Consider the following 26898-nt stretch of genomic DNA (forward strand, 5'->3'; position numbering starts at 1 on the left):
TATTAAATGTCTAGTATGTGCCAGGCACTAAATGCTAGGGATACAAAAAGAGGCAAAAGACGGACCCTGCCCTTAAGGAACTTAGAATCTAATGGGGTAGAAAATATGCAAACAAATACAAAGTAAGCTGTATATAGGATAAGTAGGAAATTGTTTTTGTTTGTCCTTTGTTCTTGAAAAGGACCATGACATTGGGGTGATATCATGACTTGTGCTGAATTGGATTTAAGTATGGGAGGGCAGTGCAAGGTCACCAATCTCACACTCTCCTCCAGAGCTATTCTCCAGAGCTATCTGCCAGTGGCAAGATATAGATCAGGACAACTGGAGATGGCCCCAGATATTTGAGGCAACTGGGGTTAAATGACTTGCCCAGGGTCACACAGCTAGTAAATGTCTGAGGTGAGATTTGAACTCAGGTTTTCCTGACTCCAGGGCCAGTGTTTTTATCCACTGTGCCACCTAGCTGCCCCCAAGTAGGAAATAATTAACAGAGGGAAAGCACTAGAATTGAGAGGTTTCCTGTAAAAAAAGAAAAAAGAAACTAAATAACATAAATATGATTATAAAAATACTGTAATGAAATGATTTACATTTTAAAAAATAAATGCTTGTTGAATTGAAATGATTCTTTTTTTTTTCAGTGAGGCAATTGGGGTTAAGTGACTTGCCCAAGGTCACACAGATAGTAAGTGTCAAGTGTTGTAATGATTGGAATGACGCCACCTACTGGAGACTTACTATAGGAAAGCTCCACCATGAGGAGAATGCCTCAGAGGGCAAGGCCATGCAGCTTTTCCTTGGCGTCAGGAAGTAACGTTTGCGCATGCGTACTGTCCACCAAGGTTACCAGCCAATCAACTTGAGGAGCCTCCCATTTTCTGGGAGGGGACAGGAAGGAGGAAGGAGGGCCTGCTCAGAGAGGTCTCTCTCTTTTTGGTTCCGGACTTGATGGTGGTGGTGGCGGCAGAGGACTTCACAGGAAATTTGAGGAAAGATAGGAATGCCAGGCTGTTGGAATTCTGTTCTCAATCTTTCTCTTTCTATCTTTCAATAAACCCTTAAAAACCTAAACTCATTTTATCAGTGATTTTAGTCAGTTTCCCCCAAAACTGGGGGAACAGATTAGAACCCACATTTAGAATCTTAAAATACACAGTGTCTGAGGCTGGATTTGAACTAAGGTACTCCTGACTCCAGAGCTGGTGATCTATCCACTGCGCCACCTAGCTGCCCCTTGAAATAATTCTTAAAAACTTTTTGGCTTTAAGAGTTCCCTGTTAATAAGCAAAAGGATGTCATGGTCTAATATTCTTTCCATCTCTAAAACTATGGTCCTATGATAAGGATTGGGGCCCTTTCCTGTGGACCTTTTGGCTACATATGGGAGAGAGGCCCCCAGACCCTTTGTCCCATATTTTGGCCTCCCAAGGACATCTCATTCCCTTTGTGGCTTCCTTAAATTTATAGTAAGCTCCTCGAGGGCAGGGGCTTCCCTTTTGTCCATGTAGCTCCATTGCCTAGCACAGTGACAGGCACTTACTATTAGAAGGGTGTCGATGATAGATTCTAGTTCTGGGGTTCCTCACCTTTTCCAGAAAAGTCACAAAGTCATGTAATTAAAGTGACTAAACTTTACTGTAACGAAGACAATAATTGTTATTTCTCTAATGAACGCATGTTTCACAAACTCTTAGAGAGTTTTTGGCATACTTTCCCAGAGCCAGCAGGCTATACTGACCCTCTCAGGGTTCCAGGGGGACTAACTCATGAGTTGTTAGAACTGGCCCTGGAGGAGTTAGAAGCTCCAAACCCTTTACCTAGAAAGGAAAAGAAAGAACAAACATTGAAGTGAACAGTAGTCATAGGTAACCAAATGGTGACTTTGGAGGGGAGTGTCCAGGGCTCTGCCTTTACAGCTTTGTGGACCCTATTAGCAAAGGAGACAAACCAAAAAGCAGAGGAGTGGAAAAGGAAAATGGTTGTCTCCTCTAGTGAAGCCAATCAAAGAGCTTCCTCTTTACCATGTGGTCAATCAACCAGAACCAGTTATAGCAAATGTCTCTAACATCTCTCCAAATAATTTTCATTACATATCATCATGACTCTTCTGGAAGTTCCTAAGCCTTCTCCACAAAGGAAGATATCATAAGAGGTATTCTGCCCATGTACTAGTTCCCATTATATTTAAAACACTAAGCTGGACAGAGGGTTGAAAAGCCAACCCCTCCTCCATTTCAGGCTTCTATTAAGCACTAATAGAGTAGTGAATAGTTACTCAATATTCACAGAGAAAGAAGTTCCATTCTCTTTCCATTCTTGAGTATTAGAAACTTTCCCCTTATAACCCATGTGAAACCAGACTCCCAACCAAGCAAGGTAGGGAAGGGGCAGCCTTTTGCAGCATGATACCCACAGAATGTGATTCTGGATTGGTTGAAAGAATGGAGACTCGACCCATTCAAGGCTATATGTGAGGCAGAGTGAGTGCCAAGGTTTAAAAGAGGATGAAGATTCTTTTTTAAAAATAGATTTTATTTTTTTCCAATTACATGTAAAAATTCTTAACATTCATTTTTTTAAGACCCTGAACTCAAATTCTCTTCCTCCTTTTCTCCCCTCCCCCTCATTAAGAAGGCAAGCAATTTGATACAGTCTACACATGTAGAGTCATGTGTGGTGAAAGAAAACGCACAAAAACCCCAAGAAAAATAAAGCAAGTTAAAAAAAAAAAGGATGCTTCAATCTGCATTTAGACTCCAGCAGTTATTTCTTTAGAGGTGGATAGAATTTTTCATCTTAAGTCCTTAAGAATTGTCTTAGATCGGGGCAGCTAGGTGGCACAGTGGATAGAGCACCAGCCCTGGATTCAGGAGGACCTGAGTTCAAATGTGACCTCAGACACTTAACACTTACTAGCTGTGTGACCCTGGGCAAGTCACTTAACCCCAATTGCCTCACTAAAAAACCCCACAAAAAAACAAAAACAAAACAAGAATTGTCTTAGATCATTGTATGCTGAGAAGAGCTAAGTCATTCATGGTTGATCATTGTACAATATTGCTGTTATGTTGTATAACGTTCTTCTGGTTCTGCTCACTTCACTTTGTAATAGTTCACACAAGTCTTCCCAGATTTTTCTGAAAGCATCCTTTTTGGCATTTCTAGGGAGGATATGTGTGGTTCCAGATTCTTTTGGGGACCAATTTGATACATTTGAAAAGAAACAGACAGACTTTGGAAGGCAAGTATGTAGGTGAATCTCCTCAACAGGAGGCCCTTGGCTCCTCAACATGTCTTTGATTTCTAGCTTGCTTCTCAAGAGATTTTTATACAGGGAGGCTTCTCTTGGTTGAACTGAGATCTTATCTCCCAATGAAAGAGTTCATTCACTTGTGTATTTTCAAGCATACTTTAATCGGTATAACTTATCCAATTTCTCCTTACCATTTGTCTGAATAAATGAGTTTGCTCACTATTCATATTTTTATAAATGGTCTTTTGTCTAACTAATATTTGATAGGAAAGAGACAACTTGTAGGTGGAAGTTTAGAGTACCCTCTCCTTTTAAGAGTTAATGAGGGGGCAGCTAGGTGGTACAGTGGATAAAGCACTGGCCCTGGATTCAGGAGTACCTGAGTTCAAATCTGGCCTCAGACCCTTGATACCTACTAGCTGTGTGACCCTGGGCAAGTCACTTAGCCCCCGTTGCCCTGCAAAAAAAAAAAGTTAATGACAATAGGGCAGCTAGGTGGCACAGTGGATAGAGCACAGGACCTGGATTCAGAAGGACTTGAGTTCAAATTCAGCCTCAGACACTTGACACGTACTAGCTGTGTGACCCTGGACAAGTCACTTAACCCTCACTGCCCCACCAAAAAATAAATAAATAAAATAAAAAACAAAATGAATGAATGAATTGACTGTACATCTTTAATAGGATTTATTTTTCTTTCATTTTCAACTGGGAGAGAAGGAAAAGAAGACAGATTTTTGCTGACTGAAAAAATACACAAATTTTTTAAAAATACAATAAAAATGGGGATTGAAAGCAATATAGTAGAAAGCATTCCAGTTTGGGAGTCAGAGTATCTGGGTTGGAATCCTGGCTTTTCCTTTATATGCTGTGTAACTTTGGACAAGACACTTACCCTTCCTGGGCCTCATCTATAAAATGAGGGAGTTTCACTAGATGAGTTTGAAGGCTCCTTTTTCCTCAAAATATATGATTTTATGACAAAATTATCTCTAAGCTTCCTTTTAGCTCTAATCACCTATGAGTAGTTGATTACCACCTCCATTTACTCCATAACCTTCTCAGTAAATCATCAGAGCCTATAGATTTGAATATGCCAAGTTAATTCATTTTCCTTTCCTTACACTGGATAGCAGCAGCATCCTTCCTCCCTCTTCTATATACTTCTTTTTAATATACAGTTGACCTTCTTTTAAAAAATTATTATGGTAGAGAGAGGATTGAAAACCTTTCATTTTTCTCTCTGTTAGTTTTCCCTCTCCAAAGCATATTTCTTTTAAATCTTTATTCTCTCCTTTCTCTCCCTCGGTCTCCTTTGTTCTTTATTTGGACCCATTGCTTGATCTTGCTGACATGCTTTTTAGTAGTGCCCTTTCCATCTATTCCAGATGTTGTGAACTGATCCAACTATTCTGGAGAGCAATTTGGAACTATGCCCAAGTCTATAGAACTGTGCATACCCTTTGATCCAGCAATGCCACCGCCAGGTTTATATCTCAAAGACATTCCCAAAAAGAGAAAAAGACCTATTTGTATAAAAAATATTTCCAGCAGCTCTCTTTGTGGTAGCTAAGAATTGGAAATCAAAGGAATGTCCATCAATTGGGGAATAGCTAAGCAAGCTGTGGTATATGATGTTGATGGAATATTATTGGGCTCTAAGAAATGACAAGCAGGGGGCAGCTAGATGGCGCAGTGGTTAAAGCACCAGCCCTGGATTCAGGAGTACCTGAGTTCAAATCCGGCCTCAGACACTTGACACTTACTAGCTGTGTGACCCTGGGCAAGTCACTTAACCCCCACTGCCTGCAAAAAAAAAAAAAAAGAAATGACAAGCAGAATGATTTCAGAAAGACCTGGAAAGACTTTTATGAACTGATGTATAGTAAAGTAAGCAGAACCAAGAGAACATTGTGCACAGAGACAGCAATATTGTTTGATGAAGAACAGTGAATGACTTAACTATTCTCAGCAATACAATGATCCAAGACAATCCCAAAGGACTAATGAGGCATATTATCCACCTCCAAAGAAAGAAGTGATATTGCTTGAACACAGAATGAAGCTTGCTATTTTTTCACTTTCTTTCATTTTTTTTCTTTTGTTCAAGCTTTCTTATACACAATGACTAATATGGTAATGTTACTATAATGATAATTATGGTAATAATGTTAATGTTAATATGGTAAAATTACATAACTTCACATGTATAACCCATATCTGATTGCTTACTGCCTCAGGGAGTAGGGAAGGGAAGAAGGGAAGGAGGAATTGAATTTGGGACTCAAAACTTTAAATACAAATGTTTATTAATTTTTAGAAATACAAGGAAGGAGTGGACGTGAATAACCCAAGGGAAACCCATGCACAGTTGGTGGGGAAAGAAGAGAAAACCCAGAGACAGAGAACAATGGAGACTCAGGAAGCAAGATAGACCCAAAGCCACAGAGTTATCAAGAGTCAGAGACAAAGAGAGACTAAATGCAAAGACAGACAGGGTTATACACTATATCTTTTCCAATTCTTTGTTCCCTACTTTGCCTCCAGAGTCATAGGTTCTTAGAGCTGGAATTAACCTTATTCATGAGAATACCAGCTCATGCATAGGGTACTCTCTTCATAACAATCCTACAAGGAAGGCATTGCAAGTAATGGTAACCCTATTTGGCATCTGCAAAAAGGGAGGTTCAGAGAGGTTGGATCACTTGCCTGGAGTCACACAGTAGATGTGAGATCTGGGATTTGGAAATCTCTCCTGATTCCAAGTCCTGAGAGGTTTTTCCACTTTGCCATCTAGCCTCTCTGAGGTCATCCTCTCCAACCTTTGTATTTTACAGATGAGGAAACCGAGGCTCAGAGAGGTGAGAAGCAACTTGCCCAAAGTCACCCAACCAGTTAGTAGCAGAGCTAGGACTAGAATCTTCTGATTCCCAGACTCGCCCCCCAGCACCAGACTGCTTCCCACACAACTCTGTGCTTTCCAATTCACTAAATAGCTTGTAGGATCTCTCCAGCTTCTATCTTTTTCTTTCCCTCAAAACCCCTGGTTTCTTTTTCCACTTGACTTCTTCCTTCCCCTCCTCCTTTATTTCTCTCCCTTTTTCTGTCTCATTCTTTTTCTTCCAAAGTACTTATCATCGCACTATTTCCTCTGCTCTAATCACTTTTTGAGGCTGCTAATGCAACACAGCACTCAGGATGCTCACACTCACACACTGCAAATCTTTCCTGGATTCCTTGGCATATTGCAATTCATTTCCACTCCAGCGCCATGAGAATGTTTGATGAATCACAGAAGGAAAAGACTGCGAGTGGGTAATAAAGGTAATTCTTTTACAAGTAGACATATTTTTACAGCACTCCACAACATCCCGGCTTCCTGCAAGGGACTTTCAATCAGCTCTCATTGAGAAGTCTTTAGGGTACATTATAGTCAAGTGTCCTTTCCGAAAATTCACCAGGCAAAGAGGACTAGTAAATTCCATTGCTGTGTGACACTTGTATGCCCTTGCCACCCAAGACAGGAAAAATGAGCCTCATTTCAAAGAATCGGGCCCCCTTCCCCTTGCTCCCACTAAAGTAGAAATGTATCAGTTTTCATTTACTTAAGGAGCGAGATTGCTTTAGGAAGTTACCAAATAACATCCCTGGAAACAATTCAGTAACTGCTTACGGAACCTTCAGGCAAACTAAGTAATCTTTCAATTTCTTTAACAGAGCATTTGAAATGCTTCCCTCTAGGCATCCAGAAAGTTGAACATTTCCATAATGCTGTTACAAGAAAAAGAGGGGGAGGAAAAAAAAGAATCCTTAGTATAGTCACTCCGATATAAACAGGAGATTCAGGAACATTCCATGCATTATAAATTGGAGGCTGACCTTGAGCCATCTTGGCCCCTCCCCACTCCCCACAAACCACTCTAGCCTCTCCGATCTTCACCTCTCCTTCTATCTTTTCATGCATGTCAGCCCCCAAAAGTGCCATGCATGCATGGATAGTGCAAGTGATACAACATACGAAGCGTTCAGCACAATGGCATGACGTATAGTAGATACTTAATAAATGATTTTATGACCTTAATGGGGAGGCAAAGATACAATGAGTGGAGCACTGGACTCAGAGTCAAGAAAACCTGACTTACTAGTTGTATGAATGTAAGTAAATCATTTAATCTCTGTTTACCTCAATTTTCTCATCTGTAAAAGGGGAAGATAAAAGCACTCACCTTTCAGGGTTGTTGTGAAGATAAAAAGAAATAATAATTGAAAAAATGCTTTACAAAACTTAAAATACTATATATATGTATTTACTGCTGAAAATGAAATATAGTTTCTATTGCCTGTCTCCTACAAAAAAATTAATAAACAGATCAGAGAAATTAATCTTATAATATCTCCTACAATTTGTTTCCATACCTGTCCTCCTACCAAAAAAACAGATCAGAAAACATGGCTAAAAACCAGATCAGAGAACATAATGTCTCCTGCAGGATAAACCAGATCAGAGACAGACACGAAAACATAATACCAATTTAATTTTGTCCCAAGAAGAATTAAACATGATCATGCTGAAGACCCTTCCCAAAAGGGCTCAAGGACTCCCTCTTTCTGAGGGTATATAAGGTTTTCTTTGACTGGTTACATGTCAGTTTTATTAGCACAATACAAATTAACCTAAAGCAAATACTATAACAGGCAGCTTAAAGACACAGTAAGGGTTTACCAAGGACAAGGATGCCTAGATATTTGCTAAGGAGAATGATAAGATCTATTTACTCTTTTGGGGAAAGAAGATAGTAAATGGGGACTCATTAGTTGAAGTTTAGTCAAAAGGGGCATTTTGATTTGTTTACTCTCCTGGGGAAAGAAGTTAGTAAATAGGGACTTATCTGCCAGCTATCTGGGTTCAGCCTGAAGTTTTAGTCAAAGGGCATTTTCCAGGGTCTCATAAAATCTATTTGGATAATAAGGCAGTTCCATCAAATCCAGATGATCCATTCATTTATATGTGTGTGTGTTTATGTATGCGTGTGTGTGTGTGTGTGTGTGTGTGTGTTGGTTAATATGATTACCTCTAAGGTCCATTCCAATTCTAAATATATGATCTTATACTCCATGTTCAAAATCTTGGAATTATCTTTGACCTTCCCTTTCCCCTTGCTTCTCATATGAGATCAGTTGACAAATCCTGTCAATTTTTCTCCATCTCTTTAATCCATCTTTTCTTTATTCCTACTACCACACCCTAGTGCAGATCCAGTCTATTCCTGTGTAGACTATTACAATAGATTCCTAGCAGGCCATTGGTTAAGGTACTCCCCTCTCAATCAATGAATGAGAAAGCATTGTGCTAAGTTTTCTCCTCCAAAACACCTTTTACATTCCTCCCAAATTAATCTTCCTTAGTCATCGATATGGTCATAACACTCCTCTCCTTGCAAATCTTATTATAAAATAAAGTTCAAACTTCTTTGCCTAGCACAAAAAGTCCCTCCAAAATCTGGCACCACTATACTTCCCCAGCCTTATCTCATATTACTCCCCTTCCTTTTCTACTGCCAAGACAAACTGGACTTCTCTTTGTCTCTTCAGCATGCCTTGGGCTTTATAATTTTTGTGTCTTTTCTCAAATGGTTCTTTATTCTAGGAATGACTTTCCTTCCCATATTCATTTCTTGAATTCTGTCCATGCTTTAAAACCCAAACCAAAGGGCTTGTTGGCAGTCAATGTTGCAGAGGCTATGGAAAGAAAGGTACAATTCCTGTTGACAAAACAGTGAATTGGTCCAATGGATCTGGAAAAGAATTTGGAATTATACATTTCTGTTCAGGGAGGTATGTTTGGGCAGGGTATATAGGTATTATATTCTAATTCAGGGCCTACAGTATTTATCATGTAGTATTCTCCATATTCTTGAATAGTCTGGAGTTCATCCCAATCAATGCTGACACATCAGAGATGATAACAATGAATAATAGTAACAACAATAATAAAAGATAACATTTATATAGGACTTACTATATGCCAGGCACTGTGCAGGTCTAGACAGAGGAGTCAGGATGTCTTCCCTTTTTGCTGATGGCTGTGACTTCCTTGGGCACTTCAAATTCACACCAATATGGGTAGTGCTTATTCAGTCCTCAGAATTCTAGCCTCTTCATGGGCTATAGAAGGGTCTTCTGCAAATATTGCCTATAGAATGGCTAGAATGCAATGATCCCTTAGAATCCACTGTTCATCATGGCAAGATACTTTCCAAGTTCTTCCTCATAGCCATTTCTTCATGAAGTCCTATGAGTTAGGGTGGAAAGAATCCATTAAGAGTTTTTGCCAAGGCCAGACTCAGGGTCTTCAGGGTCTGGGTGGGCTTCTGACTTCATTTCCTGAAGCTGGGTCATTCCAATTCAGCTTCTTCCTCACCAGCTCTCCATTTGTCTCCTCTAATATGTAATTGTGAGTCAACTAAGTGGCACAGTGCATACAGCACTGTCCCTAGAATCAGGAGGATATGAGTTCAAATCTCACCTCAGACATTTACTACTAGCTGTGTCACCCTGGGCAAGTCACTTAACCCTAATTGCCTTAAACATCCGGGGCCATCTCCAGTCATCCTGATCTATATCTTGCCACTGGATTCAGATGGTTCTGGAGAAGAGTGAGGCTGGTGACTGCCAAGCCCTCCCTTACTTTAATTCAATTCACTACGAGTCATGACTTCACCTCCTGATGTCATGATCCTCTTCCAGAGCAAAGGACAACAACTAGTATGTAATTGTAATGGAGCTCAGCTGTGCCTTTCCAATTACAAATTGATCATGGGGGCTCTTGCCTCTAACTATTGTGACCTCTGATTCCATGATCTCTTCTAGGAGGATAGTTATGTCCACTGTTTCATTTCTCATCAGGCTTTTCCCAGGTTTCTTCCTTTGGATCTAGGTTACCAGGGCACAGGGTCTCTCTTCACTACTGAGACCCATAGGAGAGAAGTTGTTCTGAAGACAACAGAATTTGGCTTCTTCTGTTGCATAGTTCTTTGTACTCTCTCTTTTTGCAACAGCTGACATTCTGCAATCTGTTGTACAAGTCCTACAATGACATCTGGGTTCATCTTTAGTTTTATGTTGTCCATGGAACTATCGGTCACTTGTCACGGTTGAAAAGTGTTCACTTCTTCCACCTTCACTAGCCCTTTGACTATTGGCTCTTAAAGCAGTCTGTTCATGCAGATGAATGAACGGATGAAGGAATGAATGAAAAAATATTTGTTTAGTGCTTCCCCAGTACTGGGGATATAGAAAATAGAAAAGGAAGATAGTATCTGCTCACATTCTCATTAGAGGAGACAGAACACATAGAAGGATTCAGCTGTAGGGCAGATGGTAAGTCCGGAAATTTTATAGGTTCAGTTTCAGGGTTCATGGCAAAACCCAGGAGTCCTTAAGGGCATTGGCACTTCATGTAGCAGTGCCCATCAGTCTAAAGGAGACATTGTCAGTACATGTGGTCAGGCATAAGGGCTGGTAGTCCTCCTCCTTGTTGGAAGGACTATAGCTGATGATTCCTTGCTCATTCAAGCAGTGTGAGTGGCCATGTCCACTCCACAAGAGGCAAAGGAGACCTTTGGTATTCATTCATTCATCTAACATTCATCAAATTTTCATGACCCCATGGATTGTAGAAAGCCAGGTCCTTCTATTCTCTATTTTCTTTGAAAATCTGTTCAAGCTCATGTTCATTGCTTAATAGTGTCCATGGGTTTTTGGTTTTTGTTTGTTTGTTTGGGTTTGGGGAGGGGGGAAGATGCTGGAGTGGTTTGCCATTTCCTTCTCCAGTGGATCACCTTTTATCAGAGCTCTCCACAATGATCTATCTGTCCATCTTCAGTAACCCTGCACAGCATAGCGCATAGTTTCATTGAGCTGTGCAAGTCCCTCTACCACCACAAGTCAGTGATCCATATTGCTTAGATTTATTTGTTCCACCAAACTGAGCCTGAGTTTTTGCCAATATCTTAACACTATGACCTCAAGTCCACTTACTTCACACTGGATATTCTAACTTATGATGTGAAGCTAAAAAATTCTACCTTTCTATCACATGTGACCCCAACAAGCCTTATATAATCTCATAGTACCCAAACAGTTATTTGATTTACAATTTCTCAGTTATAACCTCCAAACCTCTGAAAACAATCACATCAATCAGATGAGCCAATGGACCCAAAATGCCCTGAAGCTATGGTGGCCTCAGTCAGTGAGTGCTCAGCCTTCAAACGGGTCTTCTTAGTACATTCATCTGAGTTGCTTTTCTCTCTGCTCCTCAGAACAGTTTGTATCTCTCCCCAACATTTTATTCGGGAGGCTGTTTCCTCTCAAGCTGATTTTATCATTTTTCCCTATATAGATGCTCATTTTCTGCCCCTTTCAGCAACCAAAATGTCTAATACAAAAGAGACAGTACCTTACAAGACCAAATCAAATCCCTTAAAGATCCTTCTATCTCATCTTTCTCTGCATCAGCCCCCAGCCACAGCTGTGACACTTAATTGGCATGTCCAATTAAGTAGTAAATATTCAGTGCTAAAAATGGTTCCTTTGGGGACAGCTAGGTGGATTCAGGAGGGCCTGAGTTCAAATCCAGCCTCAGACACTTGACACTTGACTAGCTGTGTGACCTTGGGCAAGTCACTTAGCCTTCATTACCCCACCAAAAAAAGGAAAGAAAAAGGAAAAAAAAAACTTAAAAAAAAATAAAAATGGTTCCTTCCCAGAAGGACACAGGTCCTCCAATGAAAAGGTTCTCAGCTTGTGCTAATGAGGACTATGGACTAGGGAACACAGAGAACTATCAACATCTTTAGTATTCTCCATCTTACAGCTATTTCTTTCTCCATGGTTGCTCATGACAATCTGTATTAGAAATAAGATTTTTGATCAGGAAAGTTTTGACTTTATTCAGATATATTCTTATCTCCACTGTGAGACCTAGTAATGAGTTTCCATATACTTTCCCAAACCTGTCTCATCAAAGATTTTATTTTAATTTTTTAAATTAAAATTTTTTCAATTACCCCAAATTTCTTCTGTCCATCCTACCTCCCTTCTCCCCATTGAAAAAGAAAGCAAAACAAATCCTTTGTTACAGATATCACCAAAGATTTTAAAATATTCTATTCATTAGGATAGTTTACTGAAGCTCAAAGAAATGAAAAATTAGTATCACACAAAGGGCAAGGAAAATATATATGGTGTGTGTGGGGGGAATAGTTTATAAAATATAACCAATGAGGAACAGTTAACTGTTATCAAAGTATCATATACTAGGAAGTGAATATGGACTGATTACATGGAGAAGGTCAGGGATAACAAATAAACAGTTAAAAGTACTCCACTAGTCTCCTCCAATTGTGAGGAGAAATCAAGGAAGGCCTCTAGCACATTGCCTTCACCTATGGTGAATTTAGGGGAAGATATGGAGAAATATGAATGGGTTGTGATCTGCATCATTGAAGGGAACTTCCAAATAAGTGAGATCATGGATTAATTTCATATTCATCCAAACAGTTTACAAAAAATAGGTTTTGGCTGTCTCTTTATATCAATTAATAAGGACTTTACATCTTGGGAAAGTATTGCACCATTTTAGCCACTTTCAATGTCCTTTCATCTCAGGTCATGAGGCATTACTTTTAATTAGTAGTCTTCTGTATGGCTTTAGGTGTATTGTTTCACCTTCATATAGATTTGATATCCATTTTTGCTTTTTATTTGTTATAGCAATAACCAATGAGACTTTAATGTCATTTTGACTTAATAGTACAATAGTCATTCTAGAATAACTGATCTTATTTACTTTATTTATTTATTTATTGCTGGGCAATGAGGGTTAAGTGACTTGCCCAGCGTCACACAGCTAGTAAGTGTCAAGTGTCTGAGGCCGGATTTGAACTCAAGTCCTCCTGAATTCAGGGCCAGTGCTTTATCCACTGTGCCACCTAGCTGCCCCCCAATATTATTTACTTTTTTTTTTTCAGGGCAATGGGGGTTAAGTGACTTGCCCAGGGTCACACAGCTAGTAAGTGTTAAGTGTCTGAGGCTGGATTTGAACTCAGGTTCTCCTGAATCCAGGGCCAGCGCTTTAACCACTGCGCCATCTAGCTGCCCCTATTATTTACTTTTTAAAAAAAATACACACTTTGGAAAATCTTTCTGTCTAATCATAACCTGAAGAAAGGAAAAAACATTTTTCCTTAGTACTAGGGCATCCAAAATGGAGATTTCAGAAAAGTGCATAGCATACAGTACCGAATAAGAGAAGAGATGCAAACAATTAGCCAACTTTGGGAATACTACTCCCCTGTAATATGGGAACTGTACATAAAGATATAACAGGGTTAATATCCAAACACCCCAAACTGGCACTTATATGGTACTTACCTATGGACTTGGTTTTTTGTTTGTTTGTTTATTTGTTTTTTTGCAATGAGGGTTAAGTGACTTGCTCAAGGTCACACAGCTAGTAAGTATCAAGTGTCTGAGGTCAGATTTGACCTTGGGTCCTGCTGAATCCAGGGCTGGTGCTTTATCCACTGTGCCACCTAGCTGCCCCCTACTTGTAGACTTTTGATACATTTTTTAAAAGTTTTATTAACATTGATAATATTGTTTTTTCAGCTCCTTATGGAACAAAGTAATTGAATAACTTAAGCAAAGCTACATAGCAAGTTAGCAGCAGAGCTTCAAGGAGAACTCTAAATCCATTGGGTCTTATTGTCTTTCCAGTGTTCCCTTGAACATTCCCAGGGTGATATCAAAGCAGGTTCCCTAGTGATCTGCATTTTGGGGTTATTGACATTTATATGGCTCTACTTATACAAGTCTGAGTATCACCATAATTATAATAATAATTAGAACTCATATTTGCATATAATTTTAAGGTGATATGCAAAAGCTCTTTACTCATAAGGACCCTTTCAGTCAATTGATCAACAGACATTTATTTACTAAGCACCTACTATGTGCCGGGTACTGTGCTAGGACAAAGATACAGATCAAAAGAATAAAATAATCCCTACTCTTGAGGAACTTACATTTTAATGGAGGAAATAGCAAGGACATATCTAATTCCAGGCAGAATAAATAGGAAAATAACAAATACAGTACTATAATGACTATGCTATATATAGGGCAAATGCAGTTCAGAGAAATTGAGTGACTTGCCTATGCTCATACAGTAAGTGTCAAAACCAATATTTTAGTCCAATTACCTTCCTATTTCAAAGCCAGCATTCTTCCCATAGTGGTTTCCAGGATGACTCCAAGATCATCCTTCTGTGGTAACTTTACCTGAAATGGAGAGCTTTAGTGGAAGGATGGGATTGGATGAGACGGTAATAAAATCCATTTTAGCCTTGTTGAGTTTGAGATGCCTTTGGGATGATACCAGCAGGCAGGAGGGAATATCTAGCAGGAGGAAATGGAAATGAGTGAGATCAAGAAGGAAGAGGACTTAAAAAAAGGCCATTGGATTTAGCAACTAAAAGGTCACTGATAACCTTGCAAAGAGAAGTTTCAGTTGAGTGGTAAGATTGAAAGCCATATTGAGAAATCATATATAACCTATATCAAATTGCTTTCTGTCTTGGGGAGGGGGAGGGAAGGGAGGGAGGGAGAAAAATTTGGAACTCAAAATCTTATGAAAAATGTTGAAAACTATCTCTACATGTTACTGGAAAATAATAAAATACTTTTATGATTTAAAAAAGGAATGAGAAGTCAATGGAAGGTGAGGAAATGGAAGCTTTTTAAAAATGATGGCTTTATAGGATGGCAAGGTCAAATGAAATTTGGGGGGGAGGTGGGGCAATAAGGGTTAAGTGACTTGCCCTAGGTCACACAGCTAATAACTGTCAAGTGTCTGAGGCCAGATTTGAACTCAGATCCTCCTGAATCCAGGGCCAGTGCTTTATCCACTGTCACCTAGCTGCTGAATATTTTTAAAGGATGGATGCATCCTTAAAACCTGAACATGTCTGTAGAGTGCAGAGAAGGAGCCAATAGAAAGGGAGAGACTGAAGATAAAAGAGGCTAATCCAAGGAAAATGAATCTATAAACTAATTCACCTGAAAACAAAGTTTCCCAGACTTTCTCAGTTCATGAGCACATTCTTAAATAACCAGACTTACTTACTATGGGGAGTGCACACACTTGTTGGGCACTGCACAACTTCTTAAATCTTGGAATCAATTTGGACCTCTCCCTTTCATTTCCTATTCCAGGACATTGATTTTCCTGAAGTACTTGCTTTTTCCAGAGAAACCTTTGAAAACAGCTTTGCAAAGATACGACATTGCAAAGAAGAAAATTCAAGAAGTTATTGATGTAAACAAAGTTACAGGTAAACGAAAATGTATCTCAAACATTCAAGCACGTGACCAAAAGGGAATATAGTTCTATTTAATATTGAAACTGTGAACTAGCACTAGTACTAGCTAGTCCTTCAAGTGGTGTCTGATAGATGGCAACTACTTGTGTTTCCCTTAATCACTGAAAGCATCCCTTGGACCCCTGTAATTTACTATAGGGCCCCAGTGTGCCATGGAGCACAGTTTGGGAACCAAAGCACTAAGTTATGAATGACTCACAAAATTTAGTACATGTATTTTTGCTGAGATGTTTGCATTTTGAAAGAAGATTATAAACCCAAAGGAATGAATCTCTAACAGGAAAATTTCAGACAGTCCAGCAAGTCTAGTAGGGTTGGTTGACACTTGGGGATGAAGGACCTCCAGGCCCCTTCAAATCAGACACCTAGGGGATGACCTACTTCACCACTGGGCAAGGTCAGCCTTTTCCTTATCATTTTGTTTCTTTATTCAGAGCATGCTTCTGACCAAGCTGAGATGAAGTTCACTCACAGAATTATAATTGAGGCTAGGAATGGAACCAAGATTCCTGTTTTCCACACAATTGCTTCCTCTAAATGAGCTTTTGCACCAGCTGGAGTTTTCTCAAGTTTCTCATTCATATTATTTGCCAAACATTGGCCAAGTCCAAGTCCAGTCTTTTGGGTCAGATGTTGGCAGGCAGAGCTAGCTTTCAGCTATGGAAATAATAGTTCCTACCAGTTTCTAAGTGCAGGTGCTATCAACTACTTGCCAGGAAAATTAGCCATTTCCTTTCCATTTTTAAGGTCCAGATAGCCCAAATAAAAGCTCAGTTGATTGACCTTGGGTAGGATGAGTTGCAGAAAGCTCACCAGCATGGAGGGGCACTGCTGTGCTGCTTACTTCCCTTGAAGAAAGGACGAACCAATGGTAACAAAGACAGTTTACTAGGTGTGATCTATGCTCCCCAAAGAGTCCAAGGCATGTCTATCACCTATAATGCTGTAATAAACCCAAGGATGAATACCCTTCTCCAAGGCACCAACCCTATCCTTTACCTCAAGATGAATTTTTATTTTCACTCACCTGGGCTGGAAGGAAGTACAGCAGCCACTCATTCTCAACCCCACTGCTAAAAGTCACTAAAGCTATGACCTACTCCATTTCCAACATGAGCCAGTTGGTCCCTACTTAGGCAACCTGGTATTCCCCAGGATCAGGGGGACTCGACATTTTGGTGCTGGACTTAGTGGGGGCATAGATTAGCTTTAGTCTTACTGTGATTCAGAACTCCTAAACCCAAGAGATCCACCAGCCATGTTGTTCAGTCATTCAGTCGGATCTGACTTGTCTAGACCCCATATGGGGTTTTCTTGGCAAAGATACTGGAGCAGTTTGCCATTTCCTTCTCCATTGTTTTAAGGCAAATAAAGATTAAGTGACTTACCCAGGGTCACATAGCTAGTAAATGTCAGAACTTCCTGACTCCAACCTTAGTACCCTGTCCACTGAGCCACCTAGCTGCCTCACTAGCGTTAGTCTCCCCTAGTTGAAGACGGATATGCAGGAAAATATAGATGATGAAAAAACCAAAGATATCAATCAAAATTTATTTTTAGAAAAATCAAAAGACATTTATTAATCTCCTACTATGTTCTCAGAGTAAGAGATAATAACATTTAGATACATGGTCCCTGCTCTCCCAGAGCTTATGGGCTATGAAGAGCATTTTATTTTATTTTATTTTATTTTGCAGGACAATGAGGGTTAAGTGATTTGCCCAGGGCCACACAGCTAGTAAGTGTCAAGTGTCTGAGGTTGGATTTGAACTCAGGTCCTCCTAAATCCAGGGACAGTGCTTTATCCATTGTGCCACCTAGCTGCCCCCTGGAATAGCATTTTAGTCAGGCTCTAAAAGAAAATTAGACAGACATTCAACAGGTAAAAAGAGAAAAGAAGGATATTTTAGGCACAGTGAATAGTAGGAGCAAAGACATGGAAATGAAAGAGGAGACGGGGCTGGGAAGCCATTCTTTTTGAATACAAATCTCTGGAGGATATTAAAATGAGATGGGGGCAAGCTCAGCTTAGGATCAATGTCAGGAGACCTTGACTCAAGTCTTGTCTCTGAACAAAAAATAGTTCAATCGCCCAAGGCAAGGGCTGGTTTGCCCCCAAAACCCTCTGGGATTTGTAGTTCTTCCCAGGCAAGGAAGAGAGGAAAAGTAACTCAAGATCAGCCTGGGGAATGAGGAGAGATGGGGAGGAAGGGAGAGAAGTGGAGTTTTTGACAGACTGCCATGTAGGTTATGAGGAATGTGAGGAGAGAGGAAGAGAGAGGGGCAAAGGATGACAACAGTAAGATATGAAAGCCAGTGACTGGGAGCCCTGAGAGATCATCTCTGCATGAACCGGCAGAGATGCATGACTATGAGTAAGGGAGCAGGTGGTTGGGTGCTCATTCCAGTAGCAGGAGTGTTGGAGGAAAACCTGACAGGAGGAAAGGGTGGTCCCTACCCTGCCTCTGCCCTACTTCTACTTCACACCTGAGACAAATCTTGTCTTTAAGTTGCCTGGTGTCCTTTATTCACTACACAGAGCACTAGGAATCCCTGAGAAAGTTATTCTTAGCACAGGGCTGGAAACTAAAACCCTTTATTAGAGAGTTCTGCTGTCTAACTGTGGGTCATAAGCATGGGCCACTTCCTAAGCACAGAATTGCTACAAATCCAGGGCCTATTATATAAATTTACCTCATAGACGCGAACCAAGGTGACTCTAGTAAATATATACAGATGATAAGACTAAATTGAACAGGACCTTGAATGTCAAACAATCACATTAGGATGTCACTGAAGATGTCTGAGCAAAGGGATGACTTGACCAGCAGCATATTGGGCAGTGATATGAAAAATGGAGGGAGAGGGAATGGAGGTGCTATGAGCTGTTACAAAGTTTTTCCAATAGATGGAAATGAGAACCAATAGTAGTCAGGACGATAACAATGAGAAGAGAGAGGAAAAGATAAAAGATGCCATAGAACCAACAAGACTGACTGAACATGAGAGCTAAAGAAGAGTAGAGTCAGAGATGACCCCAGGGATGAACTTGGGAGACAGATAAACAGTAATGCCAAAAACAGAAATGGTGAAGTCAAAAGGAGAAAAGATAAGTTTGATTTTGAGGTCCTAGTGGGATGTTCCTGCAGAATTGTCTTTTTTGGAGACGCAGGTCTGGAACTCAGAAAAGAGTCAGAACTATAGACATTGTGGTAAAATATGAAAGTTTTTAACAGTCGGTTAGGAAAACTGAAAGACGCCAGTTTTTCAAGGACCACCCTTTTGGGGAGGAGATGAACAGTCCGCCTGCTGCGCATGTCAGACTGCCTGCCGGGTACAGTCCGCCTGCTGCGCATGTCAGACTGCCTGCCGGGGTTTTTGACTTCCGGGGTGGAGAGAACGAGAGTAGTCCTTTTTGCCTGCTTGGCGGGACTCCTGGCGGCGTGGCACAGACGGTCTCCCTCTCTCCAAAGGTGGCCTTTTCGGTTTGGTGAATTTTTATAAGGAATATAGACTAAGCCTAGATTTAAGACGATTTGTACTGTATTTCTATTTTCCTATCCTTCTAATCAACAACACCTTATATACAATAAAGGCTCTATCTAGAAAACCAGAAGCTTCTTCCATTTACTAGTCTGGGAGATAAATTAAGGGAAAAGTTAAGTAGGGGAGATTTATGATCTAATATCCAATTTTAAATCTCACAACATAGATTGTCTCTTTGGTGCAAATGTTCTTTTTTAAAAAGAAATTGTGAATTTAACAAATGTCACACACCATGAAAATTTCCATTTATAAAGAACAGAAAAAGAAGATGGCATATGAAACCCCGAATTTCTATTACAAGGTTTAATAGAAGTATATAATTTCTCCGATAAAGGTCTCATTTCTAAGATATATAGGGTACTGATTCAAATTTATAAGAACAACAATTTTCCCATTTATAAATAATCAAGGGCAGCTAGGTGGCGCAGTGGATAGAGCACCGGCCCTGGATTCAGGAGGACCTGAGTTCAAATCCAGCCTCAGACATGTAACACTTACTAGCTGTGCAACCCTGGGCCAGTCACTTAACCCCAATTACCTCACTTAAAAAAAAAAAAAACAAACACACAAATAAATAATCAAAGGAAACAAACAGGCAGTTTTCAAAGGGAAAAAAAAATCCAAGCTATCAATAGCTGTCAATGTGATTTTCCTTAATCATTTATCTGACCATGCCACTTCTACTCAATCAATTACAGTGGCTCCCTATTGTCCCTAAAGTAAAATATAAACTTCTGTTTACCATTCAAAACCCTTCACCATCTGGCTCCGACCTAGCTTTCTAGCCTCTTTGTACTTTATTCTCCTTCCCCCACTTCACCACTGATCCAGACTGGCTTTCTCTGTCATCCGTCTCCTGTCTCCATGCCTTTGCACTAGCCATACCTCTTTCCTGGAATGTACCTCCTCCTTACATCTGCTTCATAGAATCCCTTCCTTCCTACCTTGTATTTAGCTACTACTTTTATATGTCTTCCCCATTAGAACATAAACTTCTTGGACAGAGGAATCGTTTCCTTCTTTGTATTTGGATTCTTAGTGCCTGGCATATGGTAGGTGCTTAATAAAAGCTTGATCATTGGGGCAGCTAGGTGGCGAAGTGGATAAAGCACTGGCCCTGGATTCAGGAGGACCTGAGTTCAAATCCAGCCTCAGACACTTGACACTTACTAGCTGTGTGACCCTGGGCAAGTCACTTAACCTTCATTGCCCTGCAAAAAAAAAAAGCGTAAAAAAAGATAAAAGCTTGATTATTGATTGATTGAAATGATATGCTGAGGGTTGATATAAGTGTAGTTAACCCTGGAATTCTTAATGCAAATATAAATAACAACTAATTATTGATTTGGTGATTATTGAACAAACTATTCAAATGCATGGTAACATTTATGTCACTTTTGATTATAGCTTTACTCTGGCAGCTTGTTATTAAAGTGGCTAGAGTGCTGAACTTGGTATTAGAAAGACCTGAATCTGAATCCTTCCTCAGACGCTTAATAGCTGTGTGACCCTGGACAAGTCATTTAACTCCTCAGTCTCAGTTTGCTCATCTATAAAATGAGGATTATAGTAGCTTCATGAAGTCCTCATGAAGATAAAAGATAACATATGTAAAGCCTTTTGCAAATGATAAAGCCCTCTATAAATTCTAGCTATTAACTATTAATGCTGCAAAACCTTTGACTCAATTCTAAACTCCTGGCATATTAATGTACTACAAATATATTTTTAAAGTTGCAAATTTACTTAGAACACTAGAGTACTTGAGATCCATATGAAAGACTGTTCTCTTTTTAAGACATGCCACCAATATAGTAATGTCAAGAACAACTAATATAAAACTTGGCATCTTTCAGGAAGATAGTTTAAACCCACTATGGTTCTGCCTAGACCTTAACACATTACCATTACTTTGAAAAAGAAGTATGGATTTTAAGTCAAAGAAAGATATTAATCACTTGATATAGAAGGATGATATAAATGTTTATGACTCTACTGAAAAAGATATTTTATAGCTATTTCCTCACAAGAAAACTTTCTTCATTTATATTAAAATGTCATTTGGACTTGATAAATATAAAATTCTTTTTTGGGGGGGTGGGGAGCAGGGCAATGAGGGTAAAGTGACTTGCCCAGGGTCACACAGCTAGTAAGTGTCCAGTGCCTGAGTCCGGATTTGAACTCAGGTCCTCCTGAATCCAGGGCCGGTGCTCTATCCACTGTGCCACCTAGCTGCCCTAATATAAAATTCTTAATATAAGGAAAGGTAGAGACTGAAGGTTTTGAGCTTGAATTTAGCAGTTAAATTGAACCAATGAATGAAGAAGATACTTATGCATACTTTAGTCTTCTCCAGGCAAGACACTTTGAGCATAAAGCTATCAAAGAGAAAGCTGAGGGGCAACTAGATGGCTCAGTGGATAGAGCACCCACCCTGGAGTCAGGAGTACCTGAGTTCAAATCCGGCCTCAGACATTTAATACTTACTAGCTGTGTGACCCTGGGCAAGTCACTTAACCCCAATTGCCTCACTAAAAAACAAAACAAAACAAAAAAAACAAAGAGAAAGCTGAGGCCATGCAAGTTAAGAAGCTTATTGGCATCCTAAAGTCAAACCTTAATGGGAAGAATACATTTAAAGTAATTAACACCTATGAAATACCAGTCAACTTTTGGCATGGTAAAAATGGGTAGCAATTGATCTAGATTTTATCCAAATAAAACTCCATGTAATATTAATGAAACATAAGGGTCACCATTCAAAGCAGTTATAGAAAGAATGGCTGAGTCATGCAGATTTGCTTATAGAAGCTGAGGACTTTGTAATAATAATTCAGTATCAGGTCATGTCTACCCGAAATTACAAAAAGATTAGCCTTAAATAACTTGGGCTTCTTGATCAGTGTACATTATGCAATGAAATGGTGAAAACTGAAATATATCAATGCAAAAATTTAGATTGCAAAAATCTAATATTGATCTAATTGATCTAACATGAAAAGCTCTCATTTGTAATGAAGTTCATGCATATAGAAGGTAGGATCCCACATGTGATAGGGGGCATTCATATTTAAGAATAATGTACAGCGGGGCGGGAGAGGGGGCAGCCAGGTGGTGCAGTGGATAGAGCACCGGCCCTGGAGTCAGGAGGACCTGAGTTCAAATCTAACTTCAGACACTTGATACTTACTATCTGGGTGACCCTGGGCAAGTCACTTAACCCCAATTGCCTCACCAAAAAAAAAAAAAGAAAAGAAAAAAGAAAGAATAACGTACAGTCAGATTATGTCCAGGTTTGGTGCTTAGAGGACTCTCAGTGTGTAGGCATACAGATGTATTTTTGTTGTTCAATTATTTCAGTCATGTTCAACTATTTGTGACTCTATTTGGGATTTCTTGGTAAAGATACTGTAGTAATTTCCATTTCCTTTTCCAGCTCATTTTACAGATGAGGAAATTGAGGTAAACAGGGTTAAGTGACTTGCCCAGAGCCATACAGCTAGAAAGTATGTGGGGCCAGATTTGAACTCAAGTTTTCCTGATTCCAGACCTGGCACTCTATTAACTGCGCTACTTAGCTGCCCATATTGATGTATACACACATACATACATACATGTATATACATAGATACACAGATATAGATATAGATATCCTTGAGCCTACAATTAGCCTGGGTTAGTAGTCCCCAATTTTTATATGAAATTAAGCAAATGGAGTAGGAATTGAAATGATAATGGGGACAAAAGCATAGATAATAGCTGCATTTGATTAGGAGTTGAGAATTGATAATTGACACCCCACTCACTTCTCCTGTTCATCAAGCAGAAGTGAATCAGAAATTAATCATCCGATAGCGCACCGGCAGTGGAGTCAGGAGGACCTGAGTTCAAATCCAGCCTCAGACACTTAACACTTACTAGCTGTGTGACCCTGGGCCAGTCACTTAACCCTAATTGCCTCACCAAAAGAAAAAAAAGAAATTAATCATCCAGAAGTTAAACTGGAGAAAGGGCCTTTGGGCCATCCATTCTCACCCAACACACTCCTGGCAGTCTCTAGATTGTTCCTTAGCTCCCCATCTCCATCATTTGAATCAGCAACCCTTGAAGAGTCTTGGGAAGTGGGGATAGGTGCCCAGGGACCTTTGATTCCACCATGTGAATAGGTGAGATGGATTCTCAGTCTTCAATTCTTTCTCAGCATCCTTTCTTTCTTTTTTTTTTTTTTTTGCAGGGCAATGGGGTTTAAGTGACTTGCCCAGGGTCACACAGCTAGTAAGTGTCTGAGGCTGGGTTTGAACTCAGGTCCTCTTGAATCCAAGGCTAGTGCCTTATCCATTGCGCCACCTAGCTGCACCCCCCCCAGCATCCTTTCTAATGTCAAGGTCAGTGGCCTAAGTCCTGTGAACTTTGGGTAAAAAGCCTGCTTTGCTGCCATGCTTCTGCATCTCATGTTCCCATAGCAACACCCACTAGAATGGCAAGCCAGGGCTATACTAGAAAGTCATGATCAAGTGGCTAGAATTAGATACAAGAAGCTCTCTAGCCTTTAAAAACTAACAGACAATAAATCCCTATAGTGCAAATACAACTCTCTAAATATACTTGAGAATTCAGCAGACAGCACGTATTGGAATCAGAGCATCACTCCAGACAGAACTGTTGCCCACAACCACCTAAACATAGCAATGATCCATAGACATTTAAGAACATTTTAAATAGAAGTCACTATGCCAGAAATGCATAATCTCTAAACTATGTGGCCTAAAAAGCTTTCAAGATATAATAAAGACCTAGCAGGAGAAATTAAAACCACTATGTGGAAACAGGATGAAGTATGTATCATCCTTGTCATCTTGTCTGCTACTGGAGTTTTCCCAAAGATGTTTTCAGTGAGCCTACAAAGGATGGGCGTATAACTCAAGTTCTTATGCCATTATAATAGCTACCATTTCACCCAACTATGCAATAGTCTGAATAATATTAGATATAAAATAATAATAGCATGATATTAATTTGTCCTCAAACCTTTTATATCTGAATGACATAAAAATTAGAATAGTGAGGTAAGTGATGCTAATAATAAGTTACATGAGGGGCAGCTAGGTGGCGCTGTGGATAGCACACTGGCCCTAGATTCAGGAGTACCTGAGTTCAAACCGGCCTCAGACACTTAACATTTACTAGCTGTGTGACCCTGGGCAAGTCACTTAACCCCCATTGCCCTGCAAAAATAAATAAATTAATAATAATAATAATAATAATGTTACATGATTCACTCAGCATCATGTAGCCAGTAAATATCTGTAGTAGGATTTATTTTTTTCCTCAAGTCAACAAGGCCTTTACTGTATACTGTAGGCCAACACAGAATACTCCATTACTCCAAGTCCCCTACCGTCTTCCACATGGGCAATTCCATCTTAGGTGATCTAAGCATGTGTCAAACCCCTATTACATCTGGAAGAACGGAAGTCATATTTTCTCTTTAGGTTCCCCTCTAAATGCTACACCTCCTTAAAAAAACACCAGCATCCTTTTGGAAGTTTCTGATAAGAATATACTATTGTCTGCATTGTTCAGGTTCTAAAAATAAAAAGAGTGATTTCAGGATTCTTAGAAGTCTAACTTTTCTTCTTTTAAGTACTTAGCAGGGTGTCTGGTACACAGTAAGGACTTAATAAATGCTTGTTACCTTGCCTTATGTCATTGCACACAATATTGATGAGATACAAAAATGTCCTTACAGATATGAACAGATACAAAAAGACATAAAGCAATCAAATATCCCTCAGAAGGTAAACATACCTTGGCGGTCTGATGAATGAACAACTCCCTTCACTTCAAATCTGCTCTTCCTGAAGGGTGCACAGAAAACACCAGGGAGAGTTGGGGCAGGTAGGTGGCGCAGTGGATAGGGCCCTGGATTCAGGAGGACCTGAGTTCAAATCCAACCTCAGACACTTGATACTTAATAGCTGTGTGACCCTGGGCAAGTCACTTAACCCCAAAAACAAAAAACAAAAAAACAGGGAGAGTTGACATGGTCCAGATCTCCTATCCAATCCTCTTTCCCACCTCCATTGTGAGGTGGTAGTCTTCTAACCACAGGGTCAAGGGGTCATATTGGTATGCCTCTTCCTTCTCCAAGAAGCCTTCTATTAAGGAACTCTTATTCCCCTAGAAGGCCAATGCCCAAATTCTCAAAATTAGGAATTTAGGATTATCCACAGGTTCACTCTCAGGATTGTTCCTCTCAAATCATGTGAAAGCACATGGCTCTCTACACCATGTCCTTTTTTGAAAAATCGTATTTTGATTGATATCTTTTGTTCTTACACCACCGTCACATTTCTTAATATGGCCCTCCTCTCTCCCCTACCCAACAGGTCATCTCTAGTACCAACGTTTTAAAAAGAAAGAAAAAAATACCACAATTTGACAAAACTAGCGGATGCATGAATCATATCATAAATGTAGTTCCAGAAGGGACCTCAGAGTCTAGCTAGTCTCACCCTCTCATTTTACAGAAGAGAAAACTGAGGCCCAGGGAGATTGAATGAATGAATGAATGAAAAGACATGTATTGGGGATCTTCTTTGTGTGAAGTGCAGAGCTAAATACTGGAGATACAAATAGAACAACGAGACAGAGCCTACTTTCAGGGAGTCCAAATTCTAATAGGGGGAGACCACACATGTAGAAGGTTTCAGCTGCAAATCAGCTAGAAAGGCCAAAATGTATATTCTTTCATGTGATTCATCCTATATATAATATATGTGTATACATATACATATCTACATATACATACACACATATATATATTGAAACATCTGATGGTGACAAGGACTTTGGTGGTTGGAGTTTTCCAGGTCTTCATTAGTTATTGTTGTTGGTGGTAGCCAGGATGGTGGACCCTCTTTCTTTCATTTCTTTTTTTTCTTTTAAGACCTATCATTAGGGACAGCTAGGTGGCACAGTGGATAATGCACTGGCCCTGGATTCAGGAGGACCTGAGTTTAAATCTGGCCTCAGACACTTGGCACTTACTAGCTATGTGACCCTGGGCAAGTCACTTAACCCCAGTTGCCCTGGGAAAAAAAAAGACCTATGATTTTATAAAATATTAAAGTGGAATTAAAAATATACCACCTGTTGAGGACAAATAGTAAAGAAGCCATGTTATGATAACTAAAAGTATACCATTCATTCATATAACAAATGCATATTAAGTACTTACTATGTACAATGAATTGTTGAAGATATGAAGATATAATTGCTACAGTCTCTGCTCTCAAGGAGCTTGCATTCCCCAGGGAGAGAGGGGAGGCATACATTTACAAAGAGGAGTAAGATCTAAGACAGGTTTCAGGCAAAGGAAAGAGCCAAAGTGATCTAGGGAAAAAAATTCTTTCTTTTGTTCTTTTCAAATTTATTTTTTCTTTAATGAACAAAAATCTGTTTTTCTCTTTATTTCACCTACTTCCCCATAATTGAGAAAGAAAACCAAAACCCTTGTAAGGAATAGGCATAGTCAAGCAAAACAAATTCCCATTTTGGCTGTATCAAAAAAAGGTCTCCATCTGTACCCTGAGTCTATCACCTCTTGGTCAGAAGGTCCTCTGGAAATATAGTTAATCATTCCATTAA

General features: G+C 39.7%; 1 long non-coding RNA gene across 1 annotated transcript in view; it reads left to right on the forward strand.

Annotated features, from left to right (window-relative positions):
• LOC122748503 overlaps positions 1-26898 on the forward strand; it is a 119321-nt gene that overhangs the window by 65434 nt on the left and 26989 nt on the right. The window contains exon 2 of the long non-coding RNA XR_006355612.1: positions 15536-15654. This is a non-coding gene — a long non-coding RNA (uncharacterized LOC122748503). The remainder of the gene's footprint in view (positions 1-15535; positions 15655-26898) is intronic.

The sequence above is a fragment of the Dromiciops gliroides genome, chromosome 3 (genome assembly GCF_019393635.1).
Source record: "Dromiciops gliroides isolate mDroGli1 chromosome 3, mDroGli1.pri, whole genome shotgun sequence".
In the NCBI taxonomy this organism is placed as follows: Eukaryota; Metazoa; Chordata; class Mammalia; order Microbiotheria; family Microbiotheriidae; genus Dromiciops; species Dromiciops gliroides.